Below are 14,464 nucleotides of genomic sequence, written 5' to 3' on the forward strand. Positions count from 1 at the left end.
CTCCACTCCCACAATCAGCAATGAAATCGTCTTCCTCTAAACAAGATGGGCCTTTAGTAATATAGTCTGTTCAGCACCTTCATTTTCACCAGTTCCTATGGATGCAGATCCAGTTAACTGTATTGAATGCATGGGAGATTTGCCAATTTCTGTGGGCGTCTGCGGCAGTCTCCCCTATTTAAATGATTGTACCAGACATGCTAAAGCTGGGTTCACACTAAGCGACAGCGACAACGACGTCGCTGTTACGTCACCATTTTCGGTGACGTAACAGCGACCTTGTAAGTCGCTGTTATGATCGCTGCTTAGCTGTCAAACACAGCAGAAGCAGCGATCATAACGTCGCTGTGCTACATGTGCAGAGAGCAGGGAGCCGCGCTTAGCGCTGGCTCCTTGCTCTCCTAGGTACAGTACACATCGGGTTAATTAACCCAATGTGTGCTGCAGCTACATGTCACAGTGCAGAGAGCAAGGAGCCGCGCGCACTGCTTAGCGCTGGCTCCTTGCTCTCCTTGCTACAGTATACATCGGGTTAATTACCCGATGCATACTGCAGCCACATGTCACAGTGCAGGAGCCGGCACTGGCAGCAAGAGCGGAGGCTGGTAACCAGCGTAAACATCGGGTAACCAGGGAAAGGTCTTCCCTTGGTTACCCGATGTTTACGCTGGTTACAGCTTACCGCAGCTGCCAGTGCCGGCTCCTGATCGCTTCATTTCGTCGCTCTCTCGCTGTCACACACAGCGATGTGTGTGTCACAGCGGGAGAGTGACGACCAAAAAATGAAGCTGGACATTCAGCAACGACCGGCGACCTCACAGCAGGGGCCAGGTCGTTGCTGGATGTCACACACAGAGACAGCGACGGGACGTCGCTGCAACGTCACAGAAAATGGTGACGTAGCAGCGACGTCGTTGTCGTCGTCGTTATGTGTGACACCAGCTTTAGACAATTGGCAAGTAAGCAACTAACCATGCTGATAAGCACTGGCAGCAAAGAAAACAAAAGGAGATATCTACAAGTAAATAATGCTCAAGAATGTGGAACTGAACGTCTTCACTACATTTTTAACTTGTGACATGACATTTTGGATTTAGTTTGGTATCTCATTTAAGACAAGAGTTGAGCGCGGTTCGCGGTTCGAGGTTCTCCAGTTCGCGGCTCGAGTGACTTTGGGGGCTGTTCTAGATCGAACTAGAACTCGAGCTTTTTGCTAAAGCTCGATAGTTCTAGATACGTTCGAGAACGGTTCTAGCAGCAAAAAGACCAGCTAATTACTAGCTGGCTTTCCGCTGTAATAGTGTTAGTCACTCTGTGACTCACACTATTATGAAATTTCAGTGTATAGTGTGCGGGAACAGAGCATTCAGATCACTGCTGTATGGATAATGGCGATCGCCATTTTTTTTTTCCCTTGTCTTCCTTCCCTAAGCACGCGCGTGTAGTTGGGCGGGCCAGCATGTCAGCCAATCCCAGACACACACACACAGCTAAGTGTACTTTTAGCCATAGAAGCAACGGCATGTGTGATAGGATGTCCATGTCACATGTCCCTGCATTATAAAAACGGACATTTTCCTCCAGCACGCCATTATCTGCCTTCTGCGTCTGGGTGTCAGTCACCTCTGGTGCAGCTCCTATCTCCGATACTGCTGTGTACGCTCTATACACAGCGCTGTACAGAATAGGGATAAAAGTTTCTATTAGTCCTTTTAAGGGCTAATACCGGCAGGGTCAGAGCCATAGGTGACAGTCAGGGCCGTGAAAACAGAGTTTAACAGCTACACAAGATGACAGCGTCTGTGTAGCTAAGGCCAGGGATTTCCTCGTTGCATTTCCCCATTAGGAGGGATAGAAAGGCAGGCTTCCTTTCCTCTACCCAGACCCACAACCCTGCCACTGTACCCTCCTGCCCTTTGCACACTCAAGCTCATTGTTACTAAGCCATTATACTAGCAAACACTGAGTGAACTTAGTGGCATCCTAAAAGTGGCTGTTGGACTTCTGTATTGTCCCACTAGTGCAAAGATATTTGCAGCACGTCTGCCTGCATTGCACACTCAAACTCATTGTTACTAAGCCATTATACTAGCAAACACTGAGTGAACTTAGAGGCATCCTAAAAGTGGCTGTTGGACTTTCATTAGTGCCCCACTGGTGCCAAGCTATTTCTAGCACCTCTGCATGACACCCTCCTGCTCTGTTTTTAATAAGCTATAATTATAGCAAAAAATTCTGCCATTTAGTGGCATACAAGAACTGGCTGTTGTATTTCATTATTGTCCCACTGGTGCCAAGCTATTTCTAGCATCTGTGCAGGACACCCTCCTGCTCTGTTTTTAATAAGCTATAATGATAGCAAAAAAAGCTGCCATTTAGTGGCATACAAGAACTGGCTGTTGTATTTCATTATTGTCCCACTGGGGCCAAGCTATTTCTAGCACCTCTGCATGACACCCTCCTGCTCTGTTTTTAATAAGCTATAATGATAGCAAAAAAAGCTGCCATTTAGTGGCATACAAGAACTGGCTGTTGTATTTCATTATTGTCCCACTGGTGCCAAGCTATTTCTAGCACCTCTGCATGGCACCCTCCTGCTCTGTTTTTAATAAGCTATAATGATAGCAAAAAAAGCTGCCATTTAGTGGCATACAAGAACTGGCTGTTGTATTTCATTATTGTCCCACTGGTGCCAAGCTATTTCTAGCACCTCTGCATGGCACCCTCCTGCTCTGTTTTTAATAAGCTATAATAGTAGCAAAAAATGCTGCCATTTAGTGGCATACAAGAACTGGCTGTTGTATTTCATTATTGTCCCACTGGTGCCAAGCTATTTTTAGCACCTGTGTAGGACACCCTCCTGCTCTGTTTTTAATAAGTTATAATGATAGCAAAAAAAGCTGCCATTTAGTAGCATACAAGAACTGGCTGTTGTATTTCATTAGTGTCCCACTGGTGCCAAGCTATTTCTAGCACCTCTGCATGGCACCCTCCTGCTCTGTTTTTAATAAGCTATAATAGTAGCAAAAAATGCTGCCATTTAGTGGCATACAAGAACTGGCTGTTGTATTTCATTATTGTCCCACTGGTGCCAAGCTATTCTAGCACCTCTGCATGACACCCTCCTGCTCTGTTTTTAATAAGCTATAATAATAGCAAAAAAAGCTGCCATTTAGTGGCATACAAAAACTGGCTGTTGCATTTCATTAGTGTCCCACTGGTGCAAATCTATTTGCAGCACCTCTGCATGACACCCTCATGCACATTTTGCTACGCTAATTTTATAGCAAACTCAGGGAATTCCTTGCTGCATTTGATCATTCGGAGGGATAGAAAGTGAGGCTTCCGTTACTGTCCTGGTACCCACAGAACACAGCCACTGTACCCACCTGTCCACTTTTGCCACGCTATTTAATTTGCCCAAAGAGCTGACTCTTTTTCTGCCTTCCTAAAATTGTCTGTAATACTAAGTTAGTGTTCCTTTGCTGCCAAGCAAGGTACAACACATGTGCATTCTACACTCATTTCCATTTCTGGAATGCAATTATTAAATGCAGGTAGTCCAGCCAATCTGTGACGAAGGTGCAGGTGTGGATATAATGTAGCCTGCATCCAATGTTGGTTTTCTCGATGTCTGACAGCTCAACAATACCATCTGTTTCCACTTCCAAAACAAGTGATGACCTGCCAATCACACTTCCTGTTGCGTGTAAAGGGGTGAAAGTTCAGTGTGAAAAACCATGTAAGACTGCTGTCCCCACAGTCACAGAGGATGAAGAGCACGCAGATGCACTTGATGGGGCAGGCGGTGGTTGCACAGGCACGCAAGGCCGCATTGTAGCACAGTGAAACTCACATTGCGACTTATGCTTCATTTTAAGACGTGTACAGGGTGGGCTCCCCAGTATGCAGCAAAACCAGGCAACAGGAAAAGGACTCTAGTCAGTTGGGTTGATAAATAATTGTTTAACTTTACCAAAACAAACAATAAGAACCATGCATACAATTTAAATAATTGAACAATCTATTCTGTTGCCTACTACCTGCTAATCCCTCTGCGTAGCAGTAATTGTGTGTTTGTGCGTGTGTGTGTGTGTGTGTGCGAACACGACTTACCAGTGGCGCATCACAAGAGCTTCCCAGTTATCTACATAAACATAGACAAAACACATTACCCCCCCTGAATACCCTTGTTAGCTAAAGCCTCACAGATAAGGCAGATGATAACAGTGTGAATACAAACCACACAGCTCTGCAACAGTCATGGAAATCTTGAAAATCAACAGTCAATGCAAACATGTGTCGCTGTCCCTCTATGATTTAAAGTGTACGTGACAATTTGACAGTGCAGAGGCAGCAAGTCTTATTGTCTATAAATAGTCGGCCTACCCAGAACAGATATGTGTTTTGCTAATAAAGTGTTGCGTGCCCGCATTATTGTCTGGGCACAGCCTACCGTACTCGGGTACTGTGATATCCAGTTGCCAGAAATACAGACTTTACGCTCCTCTCACGGTAAGCAGTATAGACAACACCATAAGAATGTTGGTCTGTGGCACAGGATGCTGCTCACTGGCGTTACGGTACTCCTCACCAAACTCCAAAATGACTCCCCTCACAATTGAACGAAGTGTTTCCGCGGTGGCTCCTTGCTGTAACACACACCTTTAGCTTTTCCTTCTGTTCATAGACAGCATCTCCAAGTCCACACCCGAAGAGCAATTTCTCCTCCACGTCTAAGTGTGGAGAGGCAGCTAGTGTGCATGCGTGTGCCTATTTACCCCAGCCGCAGCCTAACTACAGTGTTTCGCCTAGTGAGTATGCTCAGCCTGACTGTGCCATTCCTGAGGCTAAGTCTTCATTTCGGGATACAGCGCATGCTCTCACACTTAGTGCGAAAAGCCTCTTTGCACAGGTACTTGCACTCCGTGCCGGGTCTAAGTCCTGTTTTGTGCCTAGACACCATGCTAAAGCTGATAGTCTTTTTTCACAGATTGTATTTCATGCTACTGAGCATGCTCAGACACTTACTGCATCAGAGACTAGGTCCGGTAATGAACTCTTTGGCCCTGCCCCTGATGTGGGGGGCCCATATACACCACAGGGCATCAGGTGTCCTGACGATGTGGCCAGGCCACTCCCAAATGGCTTGCAGAGGCCCGCCCCTATGACTTGTAACCTCATTATTGATGGTCAGACGATGACTGGTGAGGTGTTTGTGTCGTGGCAGCCATGAGGTCATTATTGAAGTTGCGGTTCCAAATAGGACGATAGTTATGCCACTCATGACGTGTCACTCTGCTTTTGTCTCCAGGAGGTGCATTGTGGTCCACCCTGGTTTGGGGCGGACCCAGGTTATAAAACGGGCTGGAGCCAACAAGGAGGTGCGCAGTCTTCTATTATGCTCCGAAAGAGCACACCTCCATGTGTTGAACCCATTGCGGCTTTAGGCCAGAGGTAGGCAGGGATAGGGCGTCGATGCAGGCCGCCACCAGAGTTGGTAACGCAGAACGGTTAAGACCAGCTCCTGTACTACCAGTCCTGCTTGTGCAGCCCTGTGGCATTAACAGGCCTGCTGCTGCTGATGCGCCTGCTGTCCACAGGTGTGGCCCCAATGCACACGGTCAGCGTACTCAATGGCCCCTGTGATGTTAACAGGGAGTTCCTGGGCTGGGTGGGCGTGTGGACCCTGTGACGCTAACAGGGCTCCCAGTCTCCAGATCCGAGTGGCGTCTAACTCGGTTCAGGCTACTATTAGTTTCATAGCCACACAGCTCTGTATCCTCCACCAAACCTTCCAGTTGCCAACCTCTCCTTTTCCATCTGGGAGCACGGTGGACACTGACTGCTGATGGGGATATATACCTTTCTCTTCCTTTTCTTATTAATTTTCGTTATATAGCGGTAACATAGTATATACCACCTTATCCAAATCTGCCAGTCCCACCATAACAGATGGTGTTTCTTCAGCAAATGTTACGTTTGCTTAACCACCAAACCCACGGACAAAAACTTTTTTCTCCTTTCCAACACACCTGTTCCCCTTTCCACCAGCATCTGTCCTTTTTCAACTCATTTTGTATATGACCAAAAGTGCAACTCTGCAGGGACACCGTACTCAATGCCATCTCAGCACAGCAGACAGCCCTCGGTCCCTCTGATGTGGACAAGTAAAAGACCATTTCCTCCTATCCATGACAAAGCGTTGAGATTCGCTCTCTGAAGCACTGGTGTTTACTGGAAAAGCAGATCTAAGAATCCGTACCACCTTCTGCAGATACTCCCGAATATGTGCGTCCCTTTCTATGGCAGGAATTATTTCGCCAAATTTTTTCTTGTATCGGGGATCTAACAGTGTGGCAACCCAGTAGTTAGCATTACTTCGAATTCGTACAATCCGAGGGTCATGTTGTAGGTAGTGCAGCAAGAAGGCGCTCATGTGTCTTGTGCATCCAGGAGGACCAAGTCCTTGGTGTGTTGGTGGCAGAGAGGTGAGAATCGTGCCTCCTTCCTCTGCCCTCTCCCCCCAACCTCGCACAACCGAAATGTGAGCAAGCTCTCACTCATCTGCTGAGTCTTCCATGCCCATCGCCAGTTCGTCCTCCATTTCTTCATGGGCTCCTGCACCTTCCTCAACAATTTTTGCTGATACTATGCGCCCTCGTTAATCCCTCTCCCCCAGCGTCCCTCGACTTCCGCCTAGGTGCCGCTCACCGTCTGGACCTTGTAGATCTTATTATCCCTTCTGCATATGCCTCCTCCTGTACTTCCTCCCCTTCCTCTTGGACCAACACCTGACTCCGAATAATGCTTACAGTGTGCTCCATCTTGTAGATGACCAGAATTGTCACGCTGAGAATGGCATCGCCAGTGCTAAACATCTTCGTCGACATTTGTAAACTGTGTAGAAGGGTGCTTAGGTCCTTGATCTGACACCACTCCAGCAGCGTGATCTGCACCACCTCTGGATCAAGTTAGCCCAGGGTATACGTCATACCGTATTTCAGCAGGGCTCTGCGGTGCTGCCACAGACGCTGCAACATGTGCAGATTCCAATTCCTGCGTGTCGGAACATCGCATTTCAGGCGTTTAACCTCCAGATCCTAAGACTTCCGGAGCGATGAAAGTTGTTAAGCTGCTGGGTGCGAAGGATGAAAGTGAGCACATAGCAGCGTGCCCGCTGCACAAGGCCATGTAGGCCGGGATGGTATTTTAAAAATTGCTGGAGAATCAGATTCAACACGTGAGCCATACAAGGCACGTGTGTCACATTGCCCTGACAAAGGGTCGCAGACAGGTTTGCATCATTGCCGCACACGGCTGTTAAGTCACCAACGTAGTCCACTCAATCAATTTGTACTCCGGTCACCAGGTGACAACGTGTTCCTTTCGTGCATAGTGCTGATGATGGGAAAGGAGTCGATGCCAGCGGTGCAGGTGGACGCAGGTTATGCTCACCCACTGGGCTGCGTTACCTTGACAGATGCAGAACCACAGGCTAAATGTAGGTGGTGGGTATCTCACAGATGACATACCATCATTCAGCTACAACCAATGGGAATACACCACACCCTTTTTTAGGCCCCTCCTGTCTGCAGACCACTGCCAGACAAAGCTATGAACCTCTTGTTACTGTTACCCCCAGGTCACTTTTATGATTTTGTGTGCTTGTTACCTGACTACTTTTCCTGCTTGCTGTTTATGTACCTCGTTGGCCGATCCTCATTTTACCTCTGCTTGTTTAATGATTAAGTCCTCGCCATCCCATTCTGTTCCTCTTCCTCAATTAATGTTTTTACCCTGCATGACTACTATTCTCTGGAACTGCAGCCTTCCACAGATATTGATCAACTTGGGCCCTGTGTAATTCCAAATCACTGTATAGGGGTTAAAGGGTTTCAGGGTTCTAGGGGTCCTGCTTGGTGAGTGGCTTCCCTCTAGCCTATCCTTTACAGCCCATCTGAGTGTGTCGATCCAGGCAGGCGTTACACCGTGCCCTCTGCAGAAGGCCATGTAGGCCGGGATAGTGTTTTAAAAATTGCTGGACAACCAGGTTCAACACGTGAGCCATACAAGGCACGTGTGTCACATTGCCCTGAAGAAGGGTCGCAGACTGGTTTGCATCATTGTCGCACCCGGCCTTCCCTGGCTGCTGGTTGAGTGGAGACAACCATTGATGAATCTCGGTCTCACTCTCCAGAGCTTACCGTCCACAACTCATCAGCGGTGTGAATCACATTTCCCAGACATTTCTAAGTAAAGAGTCGACCGCATCATGCTGTTGAGCTCTGCTGCCAGCATAGTAAGGAGGTGTGTGGGATTCCTTGGGCGCAGTTACAAGGAAGGGTGGCCTGACCACACAGGGTTTGGGCCGAGGTGGAGGACCCACACGAGGTTGAGGAGGCAGAAGCAGTGGAGGAACTTGTACATACAGAGGAAGGATTGACACACAACTCGTGGGGATGGCAAGACTTGTACAGCAAACCCTTCTCCATCTCTCACCATAGTTACCCAGTGCCCAGTCAGCAACATGTAACTCCCCTGTCCATGCTTACTGGTCCAAGTATCTGTGGTGAAATGCACCCTGTCACACACAGAGTTTCTCAAGGAATCGGTGATGTTGTGTGCGACCTGCTGTGGTAGCGCGGGCACACCTTTCTTGGAGAAGGAGTGGCGACTGGCCATCGGCTCTTGGGGCACTGCAATGGGCATAAGGTCTCAAAAATACTCGGTCTCAAAAGGGTGTAAAGGCAGCCTTTCTGTAGCCAGCAAGTTGCAGATGCTGAAACTCAACCTCTTAGGCATGTCATGCCCTTCGAAAATCATGTAAAACACAGCGATAGGACTCCAACCACAGTCTCACTCATTTCCACTAATTGGGCCACACACACCCCCCTTGACTGGCATCAGTTGACCCCCCTTTTCAAAATGAAAAAGATGCTTTGCATGAAGCACTCTCAAAAATACGCATGCCTTTCACCTCCCCTGGATGACCCAGGGGAAGAAAAGTCCTCTGAGAGCCATGACTTGTTCATCTTGGTTCTTTTTTCAAAAGCGAGGGGACTCCAACCACAGTCTCCCTCGTTTCCACTAATTGGGCCACACATACCCACTTGACTGGCATCAGTTGACCCCCCCTTTTCAAAATGAAAAAGAGGCTTTGCATGAAGCACTCTCAAAAATACGCATGCCTTTCACCTCCCCTGGATGACCCAGGAGAAGAAAAGTCCTCTGAGAGCCATGACTTGTTCATCTTGGTTCTTTTTTCAAAAGCGAGGGGACTCCAACCACAGTCTCCCTCGTTTCCACTAATTGGGCCACATACACCCCACTTGACTGGCATCAGTTGACCCCCCTTTTCAAAATGAAAAAGATGCTTTGCATGAAGCACTCTCAAAAATACGCATGCCTTTCACCTCCCCTGGCTGACCCAGGGGAAGAAAAGTCCTCTGAGAGCCATGTCCACATTGTCAGTGGACAGACGCGTGTGCTTATCTGCCAGCAGAAACCAGCAGCACTGAAGAAAGGCTCCGAGAGAACGCTGGCTGCAGGACACGACAAGATCCCCAAGGCGTACGTGGCAAGTTCAGGCAATTTATCCAGATTGGAAGCCTAAAATGAGCAGGGCTCAAGTTGCACAGTAATGGCATCGATGTTTCCTTGCATATACTCATATATCTGTGTCTCCTCCTCTTTTTCCTTGTCCAGCTCTTTTGTATTCGCATGAGTATATGTCCTTGTCACTTTCACATGTGTTTGTGTTGTGTTGTGAGTTGTTTGTCATCTTTTGGACACCTTTGAGGGTGTTTTCTAGGTGTTTTTCTGTGTTTGTGATTGCCTGCCATTGTTTTCTATGCAGTTCGAGTTCGGTTCGTCGAACGTTCGACGAACCGAACTCGAACGAGACCTCCGTTCGGCGAACCGAACTCGAGCCGAACCGGGACCGGTTCGCTCATCTCTATTTAAGACTGCAAGCAGCTATATCATAGCTCTATACAATATCCTCATTTCCTTCTGTATCAAGAAGGACATTTGACCCTTTAGGCGCTACAGTTATGTAGCATTTACCATCATTGAACCCCTTCTATTGTACAAGGTCCTAATGTGTAGCATAATAAAATATATTAATTATAATTACAATACTAATTTGCTACACAGGCTATGAAAGTAGACACAGTCCAAGCTTTATCACTGTAACTAAGTATTCTCACCTACAGTTGGGCAGCCGCTTATCTGGGGAAGGGGAAGGGAGGCAGTTGTGGTATTTGCACCTAGTACAGCAGGGAGAGGGGGAAAGAGGACACTGTCAGGTCACCTATTGCACTAGTCTGAGGTTTAGTGCCGGCAGCATCATTTTGTGATTTGCCCGCTTTCCGAGTCAGATGTCAAACTGGATAGCTGGATCAAAGAACATATTATACATTGGCACTCAGCTTTCAATTGTACTTACATCTCACAGGGATAAATGTGTGAGGAAAGGGTATACGGGAGAGATGTTTAAGAGGATAGAATGCGTGTGGGGGGATTTATGAGGTGGCAGTAGGGGGGAGAATTGTGTGAAGGATCAGTAAGATAGGTGAGGGGTCAGTAGAGTGGGATTTGATTGGAAAGTATAAGGAAGAAATGTGTGAAGGGACAATATGTTAAGAGGTGTAAGGAGACCGTATGAGTGAGAAATGTGTGGGGACAGTTTTATATGAGGAGACAGTATGAAAGAAGAAATGTGTAAGGTGACAGTAAGGGCAGGAAATGGTCCATTGGGACAGTCTGGGAGAAAAATGTGAGGGGACAATGTAGCGCCTCCAAGGCCATCAGGGAGCTACAAGGTACTGCATCCCCACCAAGATGCAGGGCCTACCCCCAGGGACGCAGAAGACCAGTGGCGGCAACACACAAACACTCCAGATAATCCCTGGTTTTCCCCAATATCCCCCATAGCATGGTACCAAGTTAGGGTTTGACCAATGGATGGCCACCTAGAGGTGGAGCCAATCCAGTCCACTAGCTGACCAGTTGGGAGGGGCAGACTGTGGACAGTCAGACAGTGGACGACAGTGAGGAGTGACAGTGAAAGGGAGCAGACAGACTGACAGGAGTGAACAGTGACCTGAGGGCCCAGGCGGTTAGTTGCCGGTGGAGTATGGTGGAGTGCTTCCGGAACTACGCACCAAGGGGTACAGAATCCTAGGTCAGGCAAAAGCTCCAGGCAGACCTGATAAAATCTGCACAGTGAGGGGACCATCAAGGACCTCACTGACCTTGAAGTTCGGGACTCAGTAGCAAAGGGAGAACCGGGGACAGGACCAAAGACTCCAACCCCACAGGGTTCACGCTACCGTTCACGCTACCATCATACGGACTGCTGAAGAAGACAACCATGAGGGGACCCACCAACCAAAGACAGGTGTAGGGAAAGAAGCCACCAGGTCACTAAACCGGCACTAGAACTACGGGGACTTGCGGTTAAAACCAGCCATCCATTAGATGCACCAATCATGGCACATTAAACAACTCGTCCTGATTGTCCTGGTGTGATGGAAATCGGGGTAATATATGGGGTTGATGCTATCAAGCCTGGGTTGGTAATGGAGATGTGTCTATGAACTCCCCCCCCCCATTACAAACCCTGTAAGTAAAAAGAAAAAAAAATCCTTTATTTTAACTAATAATAATAATTAAAAAAACCAACATACCCTATTTTTTCAATTTATTAGCCTCCAAAACACCCCCACAAATCCAACATAATCCACATGACATGCCATGACGATCCCGACTCTGCTGCATTCAGAACTTAAGCAATAGTGATGGAAAATGCAAGACAGACGAGTTCCTACAGTACCAAGTGTGACAACTGGTAAACCTGCTGATTGCTGGACTGCCGGATTTTGGGACATAGTGACACAGGAATCCAGCAATCCGGCAGTCAATTCACCAGAGTTCACACTCAGGGGCTCCCCCACTGACCTCAGTGAACTCAGTTAAACCCGCTGCCAGATTGCAAGACTGCTGTGTGGCCATGTCCTACAATCCAACATCCCAGCAATCCAGTAGCGGGTTTACTGAGCTCACTGATGGCAGCAGGGGAGCCCCCGAGTGGGAACTTCGGTGACCTGGCAACCGGATGGCTGGACTACTGTATGGCCATGTCCCACAATCCGACAGTTGGGCAATCTAGCAGTGGGTTCAACTGAGTTCACTGAGAGCCCCCCAGTGTGCTCCAGCAAACCACTTGTAATTTGCTTTGTTACACGATACCCTACACTTCTCCCTATCTAGCTAATCCCTAAATTTGTTTTTTTTTTACTCTACTTCCTGTGAAGTTTTCTTTAAGAGGTGTCTCATCAAGCATGAAGTCACAGGAGGCTGGGGCTGCACTCACTCCCCACAGTGTCTGTCACACCTCCTGTAACAGGATGTCTCCAAGGGGGTGGCACTGCAGTTATCTACTATGTCTTGCATCAGCGCCCCATCTGAAGACTTCCTGTATACATAATGTACATAATGATTGACATAATAGCAAAAGAACTGGCGAACAACATTTGATGAATTAAACACCTTTTTTGAGTGGCATGCGTCTCCATCCACCGAACAAGAAATGTAACTTCAACGAGTGAGTTTGACCATAGTGACCACTCGCTAACTCCACCTATTTCGACAGAGCTGATCCAAAGTGATGGTGATGAATCGGGCCCCATCATGTGTATATCATTTTTGTTTCAGTATTATTGCTCTTTTTGCTAAATAAATCTCTTGCCATGAATGTTAACAACGTACAAAAAAAATGCCCTGTAATCACAAAAAAGGATATAAATCACATTATTAGCATAAAACTACAAAATAGTTATATGTGTTTAACTTTAAAATAAATATCTGGTCGTTGTTATGTGGAACACATCACTAAGCCAAAACTATGCACGGAATGACAAGGTTAATATCCTGTCACCCACATAAATAATGATATATACTATAAAATATACACAACAGTCTGAGACATCACAGCTGACTCAAAGGGACATGCGGTGGACTGGATGGAATCTGAATAAAATGAGCATTTCCTCCATGGGGTTAGTACTGGTTCTCCTTGAAGCAATCAGTTAAGTATGGAATCTAACAGGCAATGGGAGAAAAGTATGCAAACTACGGGAGCTCTCTCAGAGAACAAAATTAACTATTTTATAAGTACCATCTAGTAGAGGAAGATACCCTGGAAGTCAATATCCAACCCTTTAATGAATTTAGCAAAATAACCAAGGATAAATTCCAAGCCAGAATCGTGTCTGCAGACTGCCTGGGTCTGGTCGGATGAAAGCAACACCCTTGACCCGCTTAAGGACAGGGTAACTTTTTGTTTTTGCGGTTTTCTTTTTTCCTAGCCATATTCCAAGAGCCATAACTTTTTATTTCTTCTGTCGATATAGCCATGTTTATTTTGCACAATGAGTTGTAGTTTTGAATGACACAATTCATTTTATTATATGATGTTTTGGTAAGTGGAAAAAGTATGGCGAAATAGCAAAAAAAAATAAATGAAATTCTGCAATTATGTTTTTGTTTACAGTATTCATTTTACCATAAAACTGACCTGGCAGTATGATTCTCCAGGTCAGTACGATTACGTTAATTAGAAAAGGAAGCCAGCACAATTTCTAAACTGTACTTTTTTTTTTTTTATTTTTAGTATAAATTTCAATCTTTTGAGCTATCCCGCCACGTCACGGCAAATCTCTATGGGGCAGTCCTACTCTGAAATATTTTCTTTTATTTAAAGGATGCCATGCGGCCTCACACATTTAAAAGCAGGACGATTAATCTGTCTGGTGGAGAAATTGGTGGCATGCGGGTGATGGATGTAGCTCCCCTTGTAGTACCCCGCGGAGTGAAATGATGATATGGTGCAGGGCAGCTGTAAGTTTCTGTGGACAGGATTATCAGGCAGTGGTGGAGCCCTTGCCTTCAGAACACTGGCCCACAGTCTTGACAGCCAGAGGAGTGGTTGATGTCCGTAAGGGAAGAGTGCCCGTGCGAGTGTTGAATTGCGAGGAGGAGGAGGTTAAGGTGCCCAGGTATGCCACCATTGACAAGCTGTTCACAGTAGATGCAGATTCCGTCTGTGCCACCCCAGAAGCAGTCGAACTGCTCGAATCTGGGGTTGCTGTGGCTCGAGGGTCTCCGTGCTTGCGGCCACTTCAAATGTAAGGGGATATTTACAGGGGATGAATGTTCGTGACGCCACCTGCGGGTTGCAGTAAAGGGGAGTACCGCCGCTGCTGATGGGAGTACCGGGACAGATGGTGTGGGGCAGCCAGGTGTCAGTCCCTCCGCAGATAGGGAAGACCCCGGGTAGTGGGGATTTGGTGAACGGGTAGGTTGCTTGGCCTTGGGAACTAGGGTGCAGGAGTTAGATTACTCACTGCGGTAGTTGTGGTGTTAGATCAGGTGGATTAAGCAGACACTAACAGGGATG

Source organism: Anomaloglossus baeobatrachus, chromosome 6, assembly GCF_048569485.1.
Source record: "Anomaloglossus baeobatrachus isolate aAnoBae1 chromosome 6, aAnoBae1.hap1, whole genome shotgun sequence".
NCBI lineage: Eukaryota > Metazoa > Chordata > Amphibia > Anura > Aromobatidae > Anomaloglossus > Anomaloglossus baeobatrachus.